Source organism: Solanum pennellii, chromosome 3 (genome assembly GCF_001406875.1).
Source record: "Solanum pennellii chromosome 3, SPENNV200".
NCBI classification, from domain to species: Eukaryota; Viridiplantae; Streptophyta; class Magnoliopsida; order Solanales; family Solanaceae; genus Solanum; species Solanum pennellii.
In genome coordinates, this window is record NC_028639.1 from 57,115,305 (window position 1) to 57,129,012 (window position 13,708).

At 34.6% G+C, this 13,708-nt stretch overlaps 1 long non-coding RNA gene across 1 annotated transcript; it reads right to left on the bottom strand.

Moving 5' to 3' along the window:
* Window positions 1–536: 536 nt before the first annotated feature.
* On the bottom strand, window positions 537–13,495 carry LOC114076456. Its single transcript, XR_003577390.1, has 3 exons — window positions 8,815–13,495; window positions 3,362–3,434; window positions 537–673 (listed from the first exon to the last, which is right to left on the bottom strand). It is a non-coding gene; the product is annotated as an uncharacterized LOC114076456 (long non-coding RNA).
* Window positions 13,496–13,708: the final 213 nt, after the last annotated feature.

Sequence of the window (13,708 nt, forward strand, 5' to 3'; positions counted from 1 at the left end):
TCAGGTACATCCATAAATTTTTCGTTTACCTCAACTCCTTCTATAGAATGTAAGGCTCTTTGTTTGTATTAATGTCTAAGGAAACACCTTTCCTTACACCCGCAACAGATGCCTTGTTCCCTTAATGACTCAAGGTTAATAAGTAGATTGCTTCGTTTTAATGGAGCTCTAAATTGTAGTCTTTGGTTAGGGTATGTTATCCTCAATGGTTGTTGCGCGAGAGGGATAGTAAGTGTATGTTAAGAGTAGTTTGTGAATTTCCTGGATATGTAAAGGCTAAAGGTCTTGGTGTTATTTTGAGGAGGTATGATCGAAACAAAATGAATAAGGACTCTCAATGTCACGATCCAAATTACGGGATCGTGCATGCACTTATTCTAATCTAATTAGATAGGTGATTCTTTTACCAAATTTCCCCATTTAATTAAAAAAAATTCTACATAAAAGTATTTGCATTGATAATGTAAAACGAAATAAGAAAATTCCTTTTGGACTTTACAAAATAGTAAACAAATTCTAAGGACCTAGTCTAGATAGGTACAAAAGCTTATAATAGAGTACATACATAATATAAATAAATACACATGAGAGAGATACTACTTTCACTTGAGAACAAGGTGGGTAAAGTTGATACTGAATACTCAATGTCCACGCTTCAAACCTTAAAACAAACCTGCACCAACCAAAAGTGTAGCAAGAATAGTATCAATACATCACAGGTCAACCTAAATGAATTTAACGTAAAGGTATCACAAAATTAAAAGAAACAAGTATAAACTTATATATCACCTTTCTAAAGGTGAAATATTGACTCATTAGGCTAGTTTCATTTTTTATTTTAAAACAAAATAACAATAATGTCTGGATGGCCCAAAGGACCAGCCCAATATCTAAAAGAAAAACAAGAAAACATATCCAAGGGTTAAATAAGAAATAAGTATCTTGTTCTTGTCGGCCCTTCCTCTTCTACTTTGCGATGTAAGGTTTTCCCCTATTTTCTTAATTGTTTCTCCATGTTCTTCATTTAGAGTTGTGCCGTCTTTGCTCCACCAGTCATGTAATTCTCCAAGCTTACATTCTGGATGTGGCTGACACTTGGAGACCATGTCGGCCCTTAGTGAACCTTTAACTTTGCTAACTATGATCCACATGACTCTATGGGATACATGAAAGCTTTAATAGATGATCCTTTGAAGAAAACTCTAGACATTGTTAAAAATACTTCATGGTACTAGCTGATCACCTTGACTTTAGCAGTTTGGGATATGGACGTAATTTGCCCTGTTGAACTGGCATCATCCAATGGACACAAATTCATTCATGTTGCAATTGACTACTTCATTAAATTGGTTGAAGATACCTACCACAAAATTTGTCTTGAAGAATGTTGTAGATGCTTTTTTCAAAAATCAGATCATTTGTTGGTTCAGAATTCCTGAGTCAATTGTTACATATAATGGAACCAACTTAAACAATGATTTGATGAAAGCATTGTGTGAGAGATTCAAAATCAATTATGGAAATTCTACAACATACAGGCCACTGAGGAATGAAACAGTTGCAAATAAGAAAATCGAGAGGGTACTACGCGAGATGATTGACAATTACAAGCATTGACATGAAAAATTACCATTTTCTTTGTTAGGCTATCGTACTACTATTAGAACTTCTACTTGGGGTACGCCTTATTTTCTAGTGTAATGGTAATAAAGTTGTTATACCTGCTGAAGTGAAAATACCATCTTTGAGGATCCTTTAAGAAGCAAAGCTGAGCGATGCTAAAAAGGAGCAGAAATGATTTGATAACTGAACATTAATTGTCGGCAGAATAATTAATGTAATTTATCACGGTCAACTCTATTAGAATAGAATGGCTAGAGCTTTGAGTAAGAAGGCCAGACCAAGATATTTCTCACCTTTGAAATTGGTTCTGAAGAGAATCTTTTTAAATCAAGACGAGGCAAAGGGTAAACTTTTACCTAATTGACAAGGTCCATATATGGTTTTCTGGGTTTTGATTGAGTGTACGCTCATACTAGCAGAAATGAATGGTGAAATTTGGCATAGACCTATCAACTCAGATATTGTGAGGAGATACTACATCTAAGTTTGATTCATTCTCTTTACTTTATGATTTCGAACTATGTCATACCTGATTTTCGTTTAAGAGAGGATACATAAGTGCTCCTATGTAGTTTGATGTTGTGAGGAGATACTAAACCCAAGTTTAAGTCATGCTCTTTTGTTTGTAATTTAGAACTATGTTAGAACTAATTCCCGTTTCAGAAGGAATACGTAAGCACTCCTATGTAGTTGGTCTCATCCTAACAAAATTCACATTTTTTTCTTGATTATAAAACCGTGGCATAATTTTTGAAAGCATCTAAAAATTTCCCTCAAAAGAGCATTCTTCTGAAAATTTGAAGACGAAAGAAGGATTTTTGTAAGGATTTCAAATTCATAGCAAGCGACTCACAATCTCCAAAAATGATCAGAATATTAGAAGTTCTGTACTGGGAGAAAAATTATTGAATGTTTTTTCATTAATATCTATTATGCAACCTCTTCCAATTAGATAATGTAAAGTCTAATAATGTGTCATGCTCAAAGATTCAACAATGTTTTAGACAATTTATCATTTTTGTGTTTTCAAAAACTTTTCTTTCACCTTTTTATTTTTATACTCTTTATATATCACCCAAAGATAATGCCCGAAAAAAGCCTGGATGTTAAGGATGAATGGAGCATGCTGGTCAAAACAGAGAACGATCAACCTTTCCTTTTATAAACTAATAATTTTACTTCTAACTTAGAAAATAGAGATACATATGCAAGAAGCAGTTCCAACATTGCCCGGGTAAAAATCATGAAATTACGCTCTATCCTTCCAATAAGATGAAAGTCTAAGATACTATATACTCTCAACTATTATTTTGATCCCAACAACTGCCAAGAAATTACACTGCGTCCATCCAATATGATGGAGTTCTAAGCTACTCTACACTCTCACTGCTATATTGTGCCCGACAATTGCTACGGGACAAACACTCTGCCCTTCTGATAAAACAAAGGTCTAAGCGACCTTATACTCTCAATTGTAACATCCTTTTTTGAGAAATATATTGTTCTCAATAATATAATTGTGTTGGAGAATTGCATGTTCATGAAATTGCATTAAATTTGAAAATTGTATTGGATCTGAGCCTGAGAAACTACATAGTGCCCAAAAATTTACATTGTGTTCATGAATTGCATTGAGCCTAAGAAGTTACATTGTGCCTAAATATTTGAAGTGTGCCTGAGATATTGCATTGTGCCCGAAATGACAGTGATTGCATTATGACTAAGAAATTGCATTTACCCGAGAATTTGCATGTGCCAGAGAAATTGTCTTGTGCTTGAGAATTTCATTGTGTCCGAAAATTGCATCATGCCTGAAAATTGCATTGTGCTAAAAAATTGTATTGTGATCGAAAACTAGATAAAACTCAAGAATTATAATGTTCCCAAGAACTATAATAAGAAATGACAATATGCCCAAGAATAATATTGATCCCAAGAATCATATTTACGTTGAGAAAATGTTTAATCAAGTTACATAGACCACATTGAACCCTAAAAGATACATCTAAATGAAATATCTATTGAATCAAGCTACAAGTATCACGATATGGCCGAATTTCATTGAAGAAAATAGACACACTCTTTTTTATCATTATTTTAATGTTCCAAAGTTGTCATAGTCTAAAGACATCATTTCATGATTTGTTGATTAAATTTATGATTATCATGTTCCAAATGCATCATAGTATAAAGACACATTCTCCATTCCCCGCGGACATCATCTCATGGTCTAAGGTTTTATTTTTCTCTTTACCTTGTTCCGAATGTGTCACACTCTGAAGACATCATTTTCATGGCCTACAAGCATTATTCTATGACCTAAGGATTAAATTTTAGCGTAACACGTCCCTAAGACGCCATCATCTGAAGATAAATTGTCATGGTCTAAATGGGAAATTACATCATGTTTATAAATTATATTACCATTTTATCACTATAGATGCGCTAATCACTTTATTAAGTTATTTCACAAGCTCGAAGTTTGCAGAGACTGGCATATTGTAGACAAGATCAACTTCTCTTTCAGAAATGACTTCCGTACTTATATATCTATCGCAATAAAGCCTTATCATCTTTCACACCACTCATATGATATTTTCCTCTTATAACTAAGTCGTTCTTATCTTCCTTACACTATTCATACCATCTTGAGATCTAATCTTATCTACTCAAGCTCCTATTTCTTCTATTCCAATCTCGTATTGTTGTTTCATTTTTAAGGAGCTTAGCCCATTCCTAAATTTAGAACTACACAAAACCTTATTATCGTAATACCAGAGATATGTAGGCGACTTAAGGCTAAAATTTTGACCACACCTTTTTTTTGTTTTACAATTGATTATCATTTCATTTGATCCCACTAACATCTTTCTGTTAGTCGGATAAAATTTACTACTTAGTCAACATCTTTGCCCACAAAATCATCTTTCATTATCAAGAAAAGAGTGACAAATCGTTGACACTCAATTTTGACCGACCTATAACCCTTTCTGATTGCTATTTGGTTAAATATGTATTTTAGAACCTATTTTGTATTATATGTTTAAAATTATGTTTTATTTTTATATAATTAATCATATACTTAAGTATTTGTAATCTACAAAAAATATTATTTTTATCATTGTTGTTGTTGTCGTCATCGTTGTTATTGTTTCTAAATTATTATAATTATTGCTAAATTTGATATAATTAATTTATTTGTTTATTTAACTTCTATAATATTTAAGTGTGTTTATCTTATATGAAAAATTATTTAATATGTGCAGTGTAGCTATTAATTTGACAACAGTTTGTTAAGCCTCCCTCCGAATCATTTGAATCATAGCCCCTTTTATTCAATGTATCTAATTTATAGCCATTTCTACTCAATTTCATCTCAATTCTAGTCCTTTTTGAACCAATTAATTCAATCCCAAGCTCAAGATCTTACCTTCAATCCCCACCGTCCATTCCATTCTTTTAAATATCAACCCCACATTTCATCTTGATCTAATGATTAAGATTGAGTCTCCAACCACTTTCCCATAATAATTCCTTAACACCCTAACCCTATTTTCATTTTTCTCCTCGTTCTCTTTGAAAATACCAGGCGCCGCTCCCTCATCTCCCAACTTCGTCTATCATAGGCGAAACGCCACTCCATCTTCACTTGCAAGGACAACTACCTAGAGATCCCATCTTCTTCTTCTTCTCTCCTCACAATGCTTTTCCAACCAGTAGACAATAGCCGCTTCTCCACCCAAACCAATTGCCCCTATCCTCCCCTCTCTCTTTCCCTCAGCGTCTCTTTTCTTACCTACTGGCCGGCGAAGCGATGAACTATGCAACCTCAACACGTCTCCTTCTATTCATCTCATTGGTTCCGACCATAAACTCTAGCATGACAGCCGCCACGAAGATCCATTAGGATTTGATGGGGGCAGGCCAATTATTATCCTCCCCCAATGTGATCGATAACAACAACAACAACAAAAGTATCATTGTTTTGCCTCTCCAACCAATGAGACCCGGTGGAGCCTTAAGATTTTGGGGGCTATTGAAGACGGATCTTAACAGATCCGTTCAGGTTAGTTTTTTTAACTCTTTTTATTTAGATTATTATTTTATCTTTTAAACAAATTACTTAAATCACCTATATTTTTAGTATAGTAGTTATGATTGCATTCCTACTCTAAACATGATTTCATTATGATTTTGTATTTCAAATTGTGCATTTTAAGCTTTGGGTTCCTATTTTTGTTTAAATGTAATCCGCCCCTTTTGTAAATGGGTGTTAGTACATACTTGAGTTTTTTCTGTAAAAACATTGATTGAATTGTGATTTCTTCATATAATTATGGCAAGCCTTCATATAAAAATTTGATTTATTTGTTTAATGAATCAATTGATTATTCTGAAAATCTTTATGATTTATGCTTCTTTCCATTCTTGTTCCCTTAACCGACTGGTACACCTTAATTTTTACCTATCCTTGATAAATTTAGACATGAGTCTTCTCCTTGATTGATTTTATTTTGTTCTCCAAATTTTCTTTCTTTTAATTAGTGTGCACAACTTTGACTTGATTGTTTTTGGTAAACTTTTGAAAGTTGTGGTAAGTAAATCTATCTATGTTGGCTTTCAAATATGACAGTCTCTAAATTATGTTATTTTTTACTAAAGTCTTTTCTGGTATTAACAAGGTTGATTCAAAATTAGAAGTATGTTCGTGATTCTTGCCTTCTATATATTATGACTGGTTCATCTGTGGTAATCTTTAATTGTCAATTGACTATTTTCCTTATTAAATTGTACAATTTTAAAGACAATTATTTATGGTAAAATCCATGCATTGATGTTCCATTGTACTTGTTTATTTTTGAAAAAACTTAGACTTAATATTATATTTGATTAACCGATTTTTTCTAACTCTCATGGTCATGATAATATGAATGAATGAAATACGAAGAATGTGACTCTAATTGAGGAGAACAATAATCTTTCTTTTTCTCTATTTATATACTTATTTATGGTCCCTCTATATTTAACTATATATACAAAGAAGCCTCTTTCCATTCTATCCACATGCTTAAACAATCACAACACTCTCATACACTATCGAAAGCAATAATATTCTTTTGTACTACCTTATAAGTTCTTATTATTCTTGTGACTACAGGAAGTTTGAACTTCGGTTCTTACATCAATTTTTTGTGTGCTTACTTGGATACTGCTTAAATGGTTAGTGATCTTTGCTAGAATTATAATTTGTGGTATGTTCAAGATAGTCACTTCATTATCTATTTTGTTATATTGTCTTACTTTTGTGTCCTTATAAGCTTAATTTATTAAGAGTATATTTATTACTTTAGTATTTAATTTTAAGGTACTAAGAACAAACATAATAACAAGGAAGAAGCTAAGAACTTGAAGTAGTCATTTTTGGAAGGAATAAAAAATCTGGAATTTTTGTAAAGGTAGGAAAAATTGAGTTTTTAATCAACTTCAAATGAACATAACTCCTATCTGAGGATGATTTTGGTGTACTTTTAGATATGGTAGGAAATCTCTCAAAATAACCTTTCCAACACCGCCAAGTTTGCGCGATTCCGAGTTCGTATAAGTGAGATATACCCATTTGGAATTGGGATGTTTAAATGAGGAAATGTCCAAATACAGATTTTTAAAGGGTGTTTTGGTATTTTCCTTACCCTATTATTTTGATTTGTTTTTAGTGAATTAACTAAGGGTCAAAACTAAATTGGTTCAGTTTTCACAATTGGAAATTAACGATAGGGTTCTAGAGAAAAGAATACAAGAGAAAGGAGAAGAGAAAAGCAAGATTATTCATTTCGTAAGGAATCGATTGTAGATTATTCAAGAATTTGGTCCTTCAAGGTACGTGAGGATTTCATAACGTTAGGTTCGTTCACCCACATTCCAAACATGTTTATTTCAGCATGAGTTCATCTTAAAAGAGTTTGAAAGTTGATGTTCTTAATATGTATTCTTGAATTTGATACTATTCTTGAGTTGGGATGAAATTGAGATGTTTATGACATCATTACGTTATATTAGGTTTGTTGGAGTTAGGTTTTTAAGTACGTTTGTTGGGTATTTATATCTAAGAAGAATTTGGTAAAAAGAATCGAGTTTGGGCTAATTGGGGCTGGAAAACGAAGAAGAAATTTAGTCGGGCAAATCTGGGGAGCAGGTCCGCGACACGGAGCCTGTGGCCAAATTTTCCCGACTAATCTCTTCTTTATTTTCCAGCCTCAATTCCCCCAAACTCAATTATTTTTCCAATTTTTTTTAGATACAAATACCGAATAAATGTACTTAATAACCTAAATCCAACCAACCCAATAATTTGACGTAATGATCTCAGAAACTTCTCAATTCAGCCCAACTCAAGAATAATATAAAACTCAAAAATACATATCAAGGACATATCAACTTTCAAACTCTTTTAAGACGAATTCACCCTGTAATAGACATGCTTGGCACGTGGGTGAACGAACCTAACGTTATGAAAGCCCCATATAGCTTGTAAGATCAAATTCTTGAAGAAATCCATAATCAATTCCTTACGAAATGAATAATCTTGCTTTTCTCTTCTCCTTTCTCTTGTGTTCTTCTTTCTAGAACCCTAACTTTAATTTGCAATTGTGCAACCTGAACCAATTTAGTTTTGAACCTTAGTTAATTCACTAAAAACAAATTAAAATAATAGGGTAAGGAAAAGACCAAAACACCCTTTAAAAATCTGGAGTGGACATTTCCTCATTTATAAATCCCAACTTCAAATGGGTATATCTCACTCATACGAACCTATAATCGCGCAAAGTCGGCGGCATTGGAAAGATTATGCCGAGAGATTTCCTACCAAATCTGGAAGTATACCTAAATTATCCTGATCTAGGAGTTATGGCCGTTTGAAGTTGAACAAAACCTCAACTTTTCCTACCTTAACAAAATTTCCAGATTTTTTGTTCCTTCCAAAAATGACCATTTCAAGTTCTTAGCTTCTTCCTAGTTATTTCAGTTTGCGAGATGTTTCAATATCTCCCCCTTGGGAACATTATTCCTTGAATGAGATTACTCTTACTAGGCTAAGGGTGTAACATGCAACATTAACTTAACACCCAACAAGCAATGCAAACACAACATACCAACTCATAAATTGAAGAGTATTAAGAAGAGAACTAGTACCTTGGTCTGAAATTTCTCCTGATTAGAAGATATGTGGATACCTCTTCTTCATATCCTCCTCAGCTTCCCAAGTAGTTTCTTCAACGAATAGTTCCTCCAAAGGACTTTGACTGATGCTACTTCCTTTGTCCTGAACTTGCGAACTTGACGATCTAAAATCTGGACCAGAATCTCTTCATAAGATAATCAATCCTTGATCCCAATATATTTAGTTGGTATGATTAATGAAGGATCTCCTATGCACATCCTCAACATGGAGATGTGAAATGTCGGATGGTCCGCTGTTAACTCTTGTGGTAGGTCTAGTTCATAAGCTATTTTGCCAATCCTTTTGGATATTTATTCGTTAAGGTCCAATATACCGCGGACTAAGCTTCCTTTTATTACCAAATCTCATAACACCCTTCATGATTTAGACTTTCAAGTAAACCCAATCATCTACTTCAAACTCTAACTCCCTCCTAACGTCAGTGTAGGATTTTTGATGGCGCAACGCTGTTTGCAACCTCTCCTGAATCATTTTCACCTACTCCATAGATTGATGGACTAAATATGGTCCTATAAATCCATCTTCACCAACTTCAAACCATCCAACAAGAGATCTGTACCTTCTCCCATAAAGATCTTCATAAGGAGTCATCTGGAGGCTAAAATGGTAACTATTGTTGTAAGCAAACTTGATGAGAGATAGGTGATCATCCCAATTACCTTTGTAATCAATCAATAAGCGCTCAAAATATCCTCTAAGTCTAAATAGTGGCTCTATTTTCCCATCAGTTAGAGGATGAAATTTGGTACTTAAGTTCACCTCTGAACCTAAGCCTTTTTTAAATGACTTCCAAAACTATGCAGTGAATTGCACACCTCAATCTGAAATAATGGATACCGGAACCCCATAAAGTCTAACCACCTCTTGATGATATAACTTAGCATAACCTTCTGCTGAATGGGTAGTCCTTACAATTAAAAAGTGGGTTGGTTTTGCCATTTTGTCGACAATCAACTAAATAGAACCATACTACCTGCGAGACCTTGGAAAACATATGATGAATTCCTTATTAATTATGTATCACTACCATTCCAGAAGTTCTACATTCTGAGCCAATCCACCGGGCTTTTGATGCTCTACTTTAACTTGTTGGCAATTTGGACACTTAGCAACAAATTCTGTAATGCCCTTTGTCATACTATTCTACCAATACACCTTTATCAAGTCATGAGACATCTTTGTGGAACCTGGATGGATGAAATATATAGAGCTATGAGCTTCTTTCATGATCCTCTCTTGGAGTCGATCCACCAATGGTACACACAATATACTTTAACATCTCAATATGCCATTTTCTTTTTGTTCAAAAGCTAAAACTTTTTGTTTATGAACATTTGCCTTTAATTCAAGCAAAATTAGGTCTTAGTCTTGCTTCTCTTTCACTTCTGCCACTAATGATGATTCATCCCCATTCATCACCACTACTTCTTCTTCTGTGGAATTGATCAGTCAGACTCCTAAGTGTGCAAGTCTACACATATCTTTCAATAACTCTCTTTTCTTCCTCAACATGGACGGTACTACCCATACACAACTTGCTTAAAGCATCAATAACAATATTAGCCTTACTTAGGTGATAAAGAACACTCATATCATAATCCTTAAGTAATTCTAACCATCTCCTTTGTCTGAGATTAAGCCCTTTCTAAGTGAACACATACTGAAGGCTTTTGTGATCGGTGAATACATCAACATGAACACCATACAAATAATTACACCATATCTTCAAAGTAAATACTACAACAACCAACTCTAAGTCATGGGTTGAGTAACTCTTTTATGAACTTTCAAATATATGGAGGCATAAGTTAGAACCTTTCCATTCTGAATTAACACACAACCCAAACCAATTCTAGATGCATCACAATACACCACAAAACCTTGAGTACCTTCTGGTTAGGTCAAAATTAAGGCAGCAGTCAAACTTTTTTTCAACTCCTAAAAGCTTTAGAACATTGAAACTTCACTATTTTCTGAGTCAACTTGGTCAAAGGAGATGAAATAGACGAAAACCCCTCTACGAACCTTCTAAAATAGCCAAAAAGCCCAAGAAACTCCTAATATCTGTTGGATATGTGGGTGTAGGCCAACTCCATGTCGTCTCTATATTTTGGGTATCAACTCTAATTCTATCAACGGAAACTATGTGGACCAAAGACGCCACAGACTCAAGCCATAACACATATTAGAGAACTTAACATATAACTCCTTATCTTTCAAAGTCTAAAGAACTATTCTGAGATGGATAGCATGATCTTATTCATTCCTTGAACAGATTAGTATGTGATCAATCAAGATGATTAAAAACATATTTAAATAAGGGTTGAAAACTCTATTCATAAGGTACATGAATGTTGCAGGTGCATTAGTTAAACTGAACGACATGACCAGAAACTCATAATGACCATAACGGGTCCTGAATGCTGTCTTTGGAATATCACACTTCTTTACTTTTAAGTGATCGTAGCTAGATTTAAGGTCAAGCTTAGAAAAACATAGAACACCCTGAAGGTGATTAAAAAAATATCAATTATCGGAAGAGTATACTTATTCTTGATGGTAACCTTGCTCAACTGAAGGTTCTTTTTTACACATCCTAAGGAACCATCTTTCTTTTTCACAAATAAGATCGGAGCGCCCCAAGCTGAGACACTTGATCGAATAAAGCCCTTATCAGGGAGATCTTTCAACTGTTATTTCAGCTCTTTCAAGTCTACTGGTGCCATTTTATATGAAAGAATATAGATATGATGAGTATCAGGAAGAATGCATATGCCAAAGTCTATTTCTCTCTTAGGAGGAGCTCCCGGTAGATCATGTGAATAGACTTCTCGAAACTCTTTTACTAATGGAACTGACTGAATAAGAGGTAGATTAACACTAAAGTCATTAACCCTGACTAAGTGATATACATACCCCTTGGAAACTAAATTTCTTGCCTTAAGCTATGAAATAAAATGACCCTTAGACACAACTATCCTACTTTTCCACTCTAAACTGGCTCATTAGGAATTTGGAACTTGACAAGTCGAGTTCTACAATCTATTGAAGTGTAATAGGCATGAAGTTAATGCATATCTAGAATGACATCAAAATCTACCATGTCTAACTCAATCAAATAATCAATTATGCCCGTGTGATTGATGGAAATGACACAATCGTGATATACTCGCTTAACTAGAATAAATTCTCCAACAGGTGTAGAAATACAAAAGGGTTCACAAAGTTTCTCAGGAATAACATCAAACTTATTTGCAACATAAGGGGTTACAAACGATGTCTAGCAAAGCATAAACATCAAAAGTAAAGACTTTGATCATAAATGTGACAACATCTGGAGAGTTCTCTTTTTTATGACGACTACTGATTACATAAAGGCGATTCGATTCTCTGCCAGTGTTGGAAATAGCTCCTCCAGGTGCAATCCTGTTTGGTGGAGCAACTGATGAAGATTGGGATCTATTGCCCTGATTAACATTACCTTGCCAGTTCTTGGGACCTTGTCTTATGAAATAACCCATTTGTCCACACTTGAAACAATATGATTGTCAATCACGACACTTACTTGGGTGGGTTCTACCGTACCCAGCACATACAGGATCCTAGTTACCTCCTTGTGCCACGCTACCTTGAGACTGCTCAGGTCTAGCTTTGAAGTGTTGGGATCGTGACCATTATACTCATTTTTTATTTTGGGTGCAGGTGCACTATTAGATGATGGTGCAGGTCCCTTTCACTTTTGCTGAAAGTACGAACATTCACATTACTTTTTCTTCTACCTGGACTCATTTCCTGTCTTAGCTTTCTTATTTTTGAATTCTTCCCTATCACTCAACTTTTCTTCTTCAATCTATTGCACATATACCATCAACCTTGATGTATCCATATGTCCCTAATTAGCATCGCTTCACTACCCTCCTTACTTGATAGAATGGATAATCCATCAACAAACAGACTCATTCTACTCCATATATCCGCAACCAATCTGTGGAGCATAATGGGATTGTTGGATGAACTTCAACCTATGCTCATGAACACTCAAGGAATCTTCTTAAGGATAAGAAATTTTCGTACATTATTTTCTTTCAGTTCTTAGGGGAAAGAATGCCCCCAAAAAAGGTTTACTCAAAAAATGCCTAACTCGCAAGTGGTGTATCCATAGCTCTACCCTCTTGCCACTGGTCAAACCATCTCCTAGCAACATTCTTTAGTTGATATAAAACTAGTTCAACTCGATCAGTATCAACAATATGCATAACCTCAAATATCTTCTTTTGTTGCTCAACAGAACTTTCTGAATCCTCAAGAGTGTTTGAACCCGTGAAAATTGGAGGATTTATCATCAAGAACTCTCGAATCCTTGAAGTATCAGTCACTTCCTATTAAGCTCCTCTCTATTGCCGAAATTGTTAGTCACAACTTTACTCAATATCCTGATGGCCTCACAGAACTTAACACTGGTAACCTCTCCTCGAGGTTTCACTTTGGGTGCATTTGTTACCCCTTGCTCCTCAATATTACGTCTAGCAGGACAACCTCTGACAGATCTTCGTGGAGTTCTGATTATCTATAAACATGCGTAAGCATGAATTAGAAGAAAATTTTCAAAGATCAAACTCTAATGCACGAAATGAGTATGAAAGAAGTGAGAAATTTCCTAAGTGTTGTAGCTTCCTAAGTATAGATGTGGCGTGCTTCACATCGATAACTAGGACTCTATATACACGGCTCCATAGACTCCCTAGGACTTTTGAAATCTGTGCTCTGATACAAAGTTTGTCACACCATGATCCTACACCCGGACATGGCTGACAGTTGGAAACCATTACTGGCCCCAAACGAAAC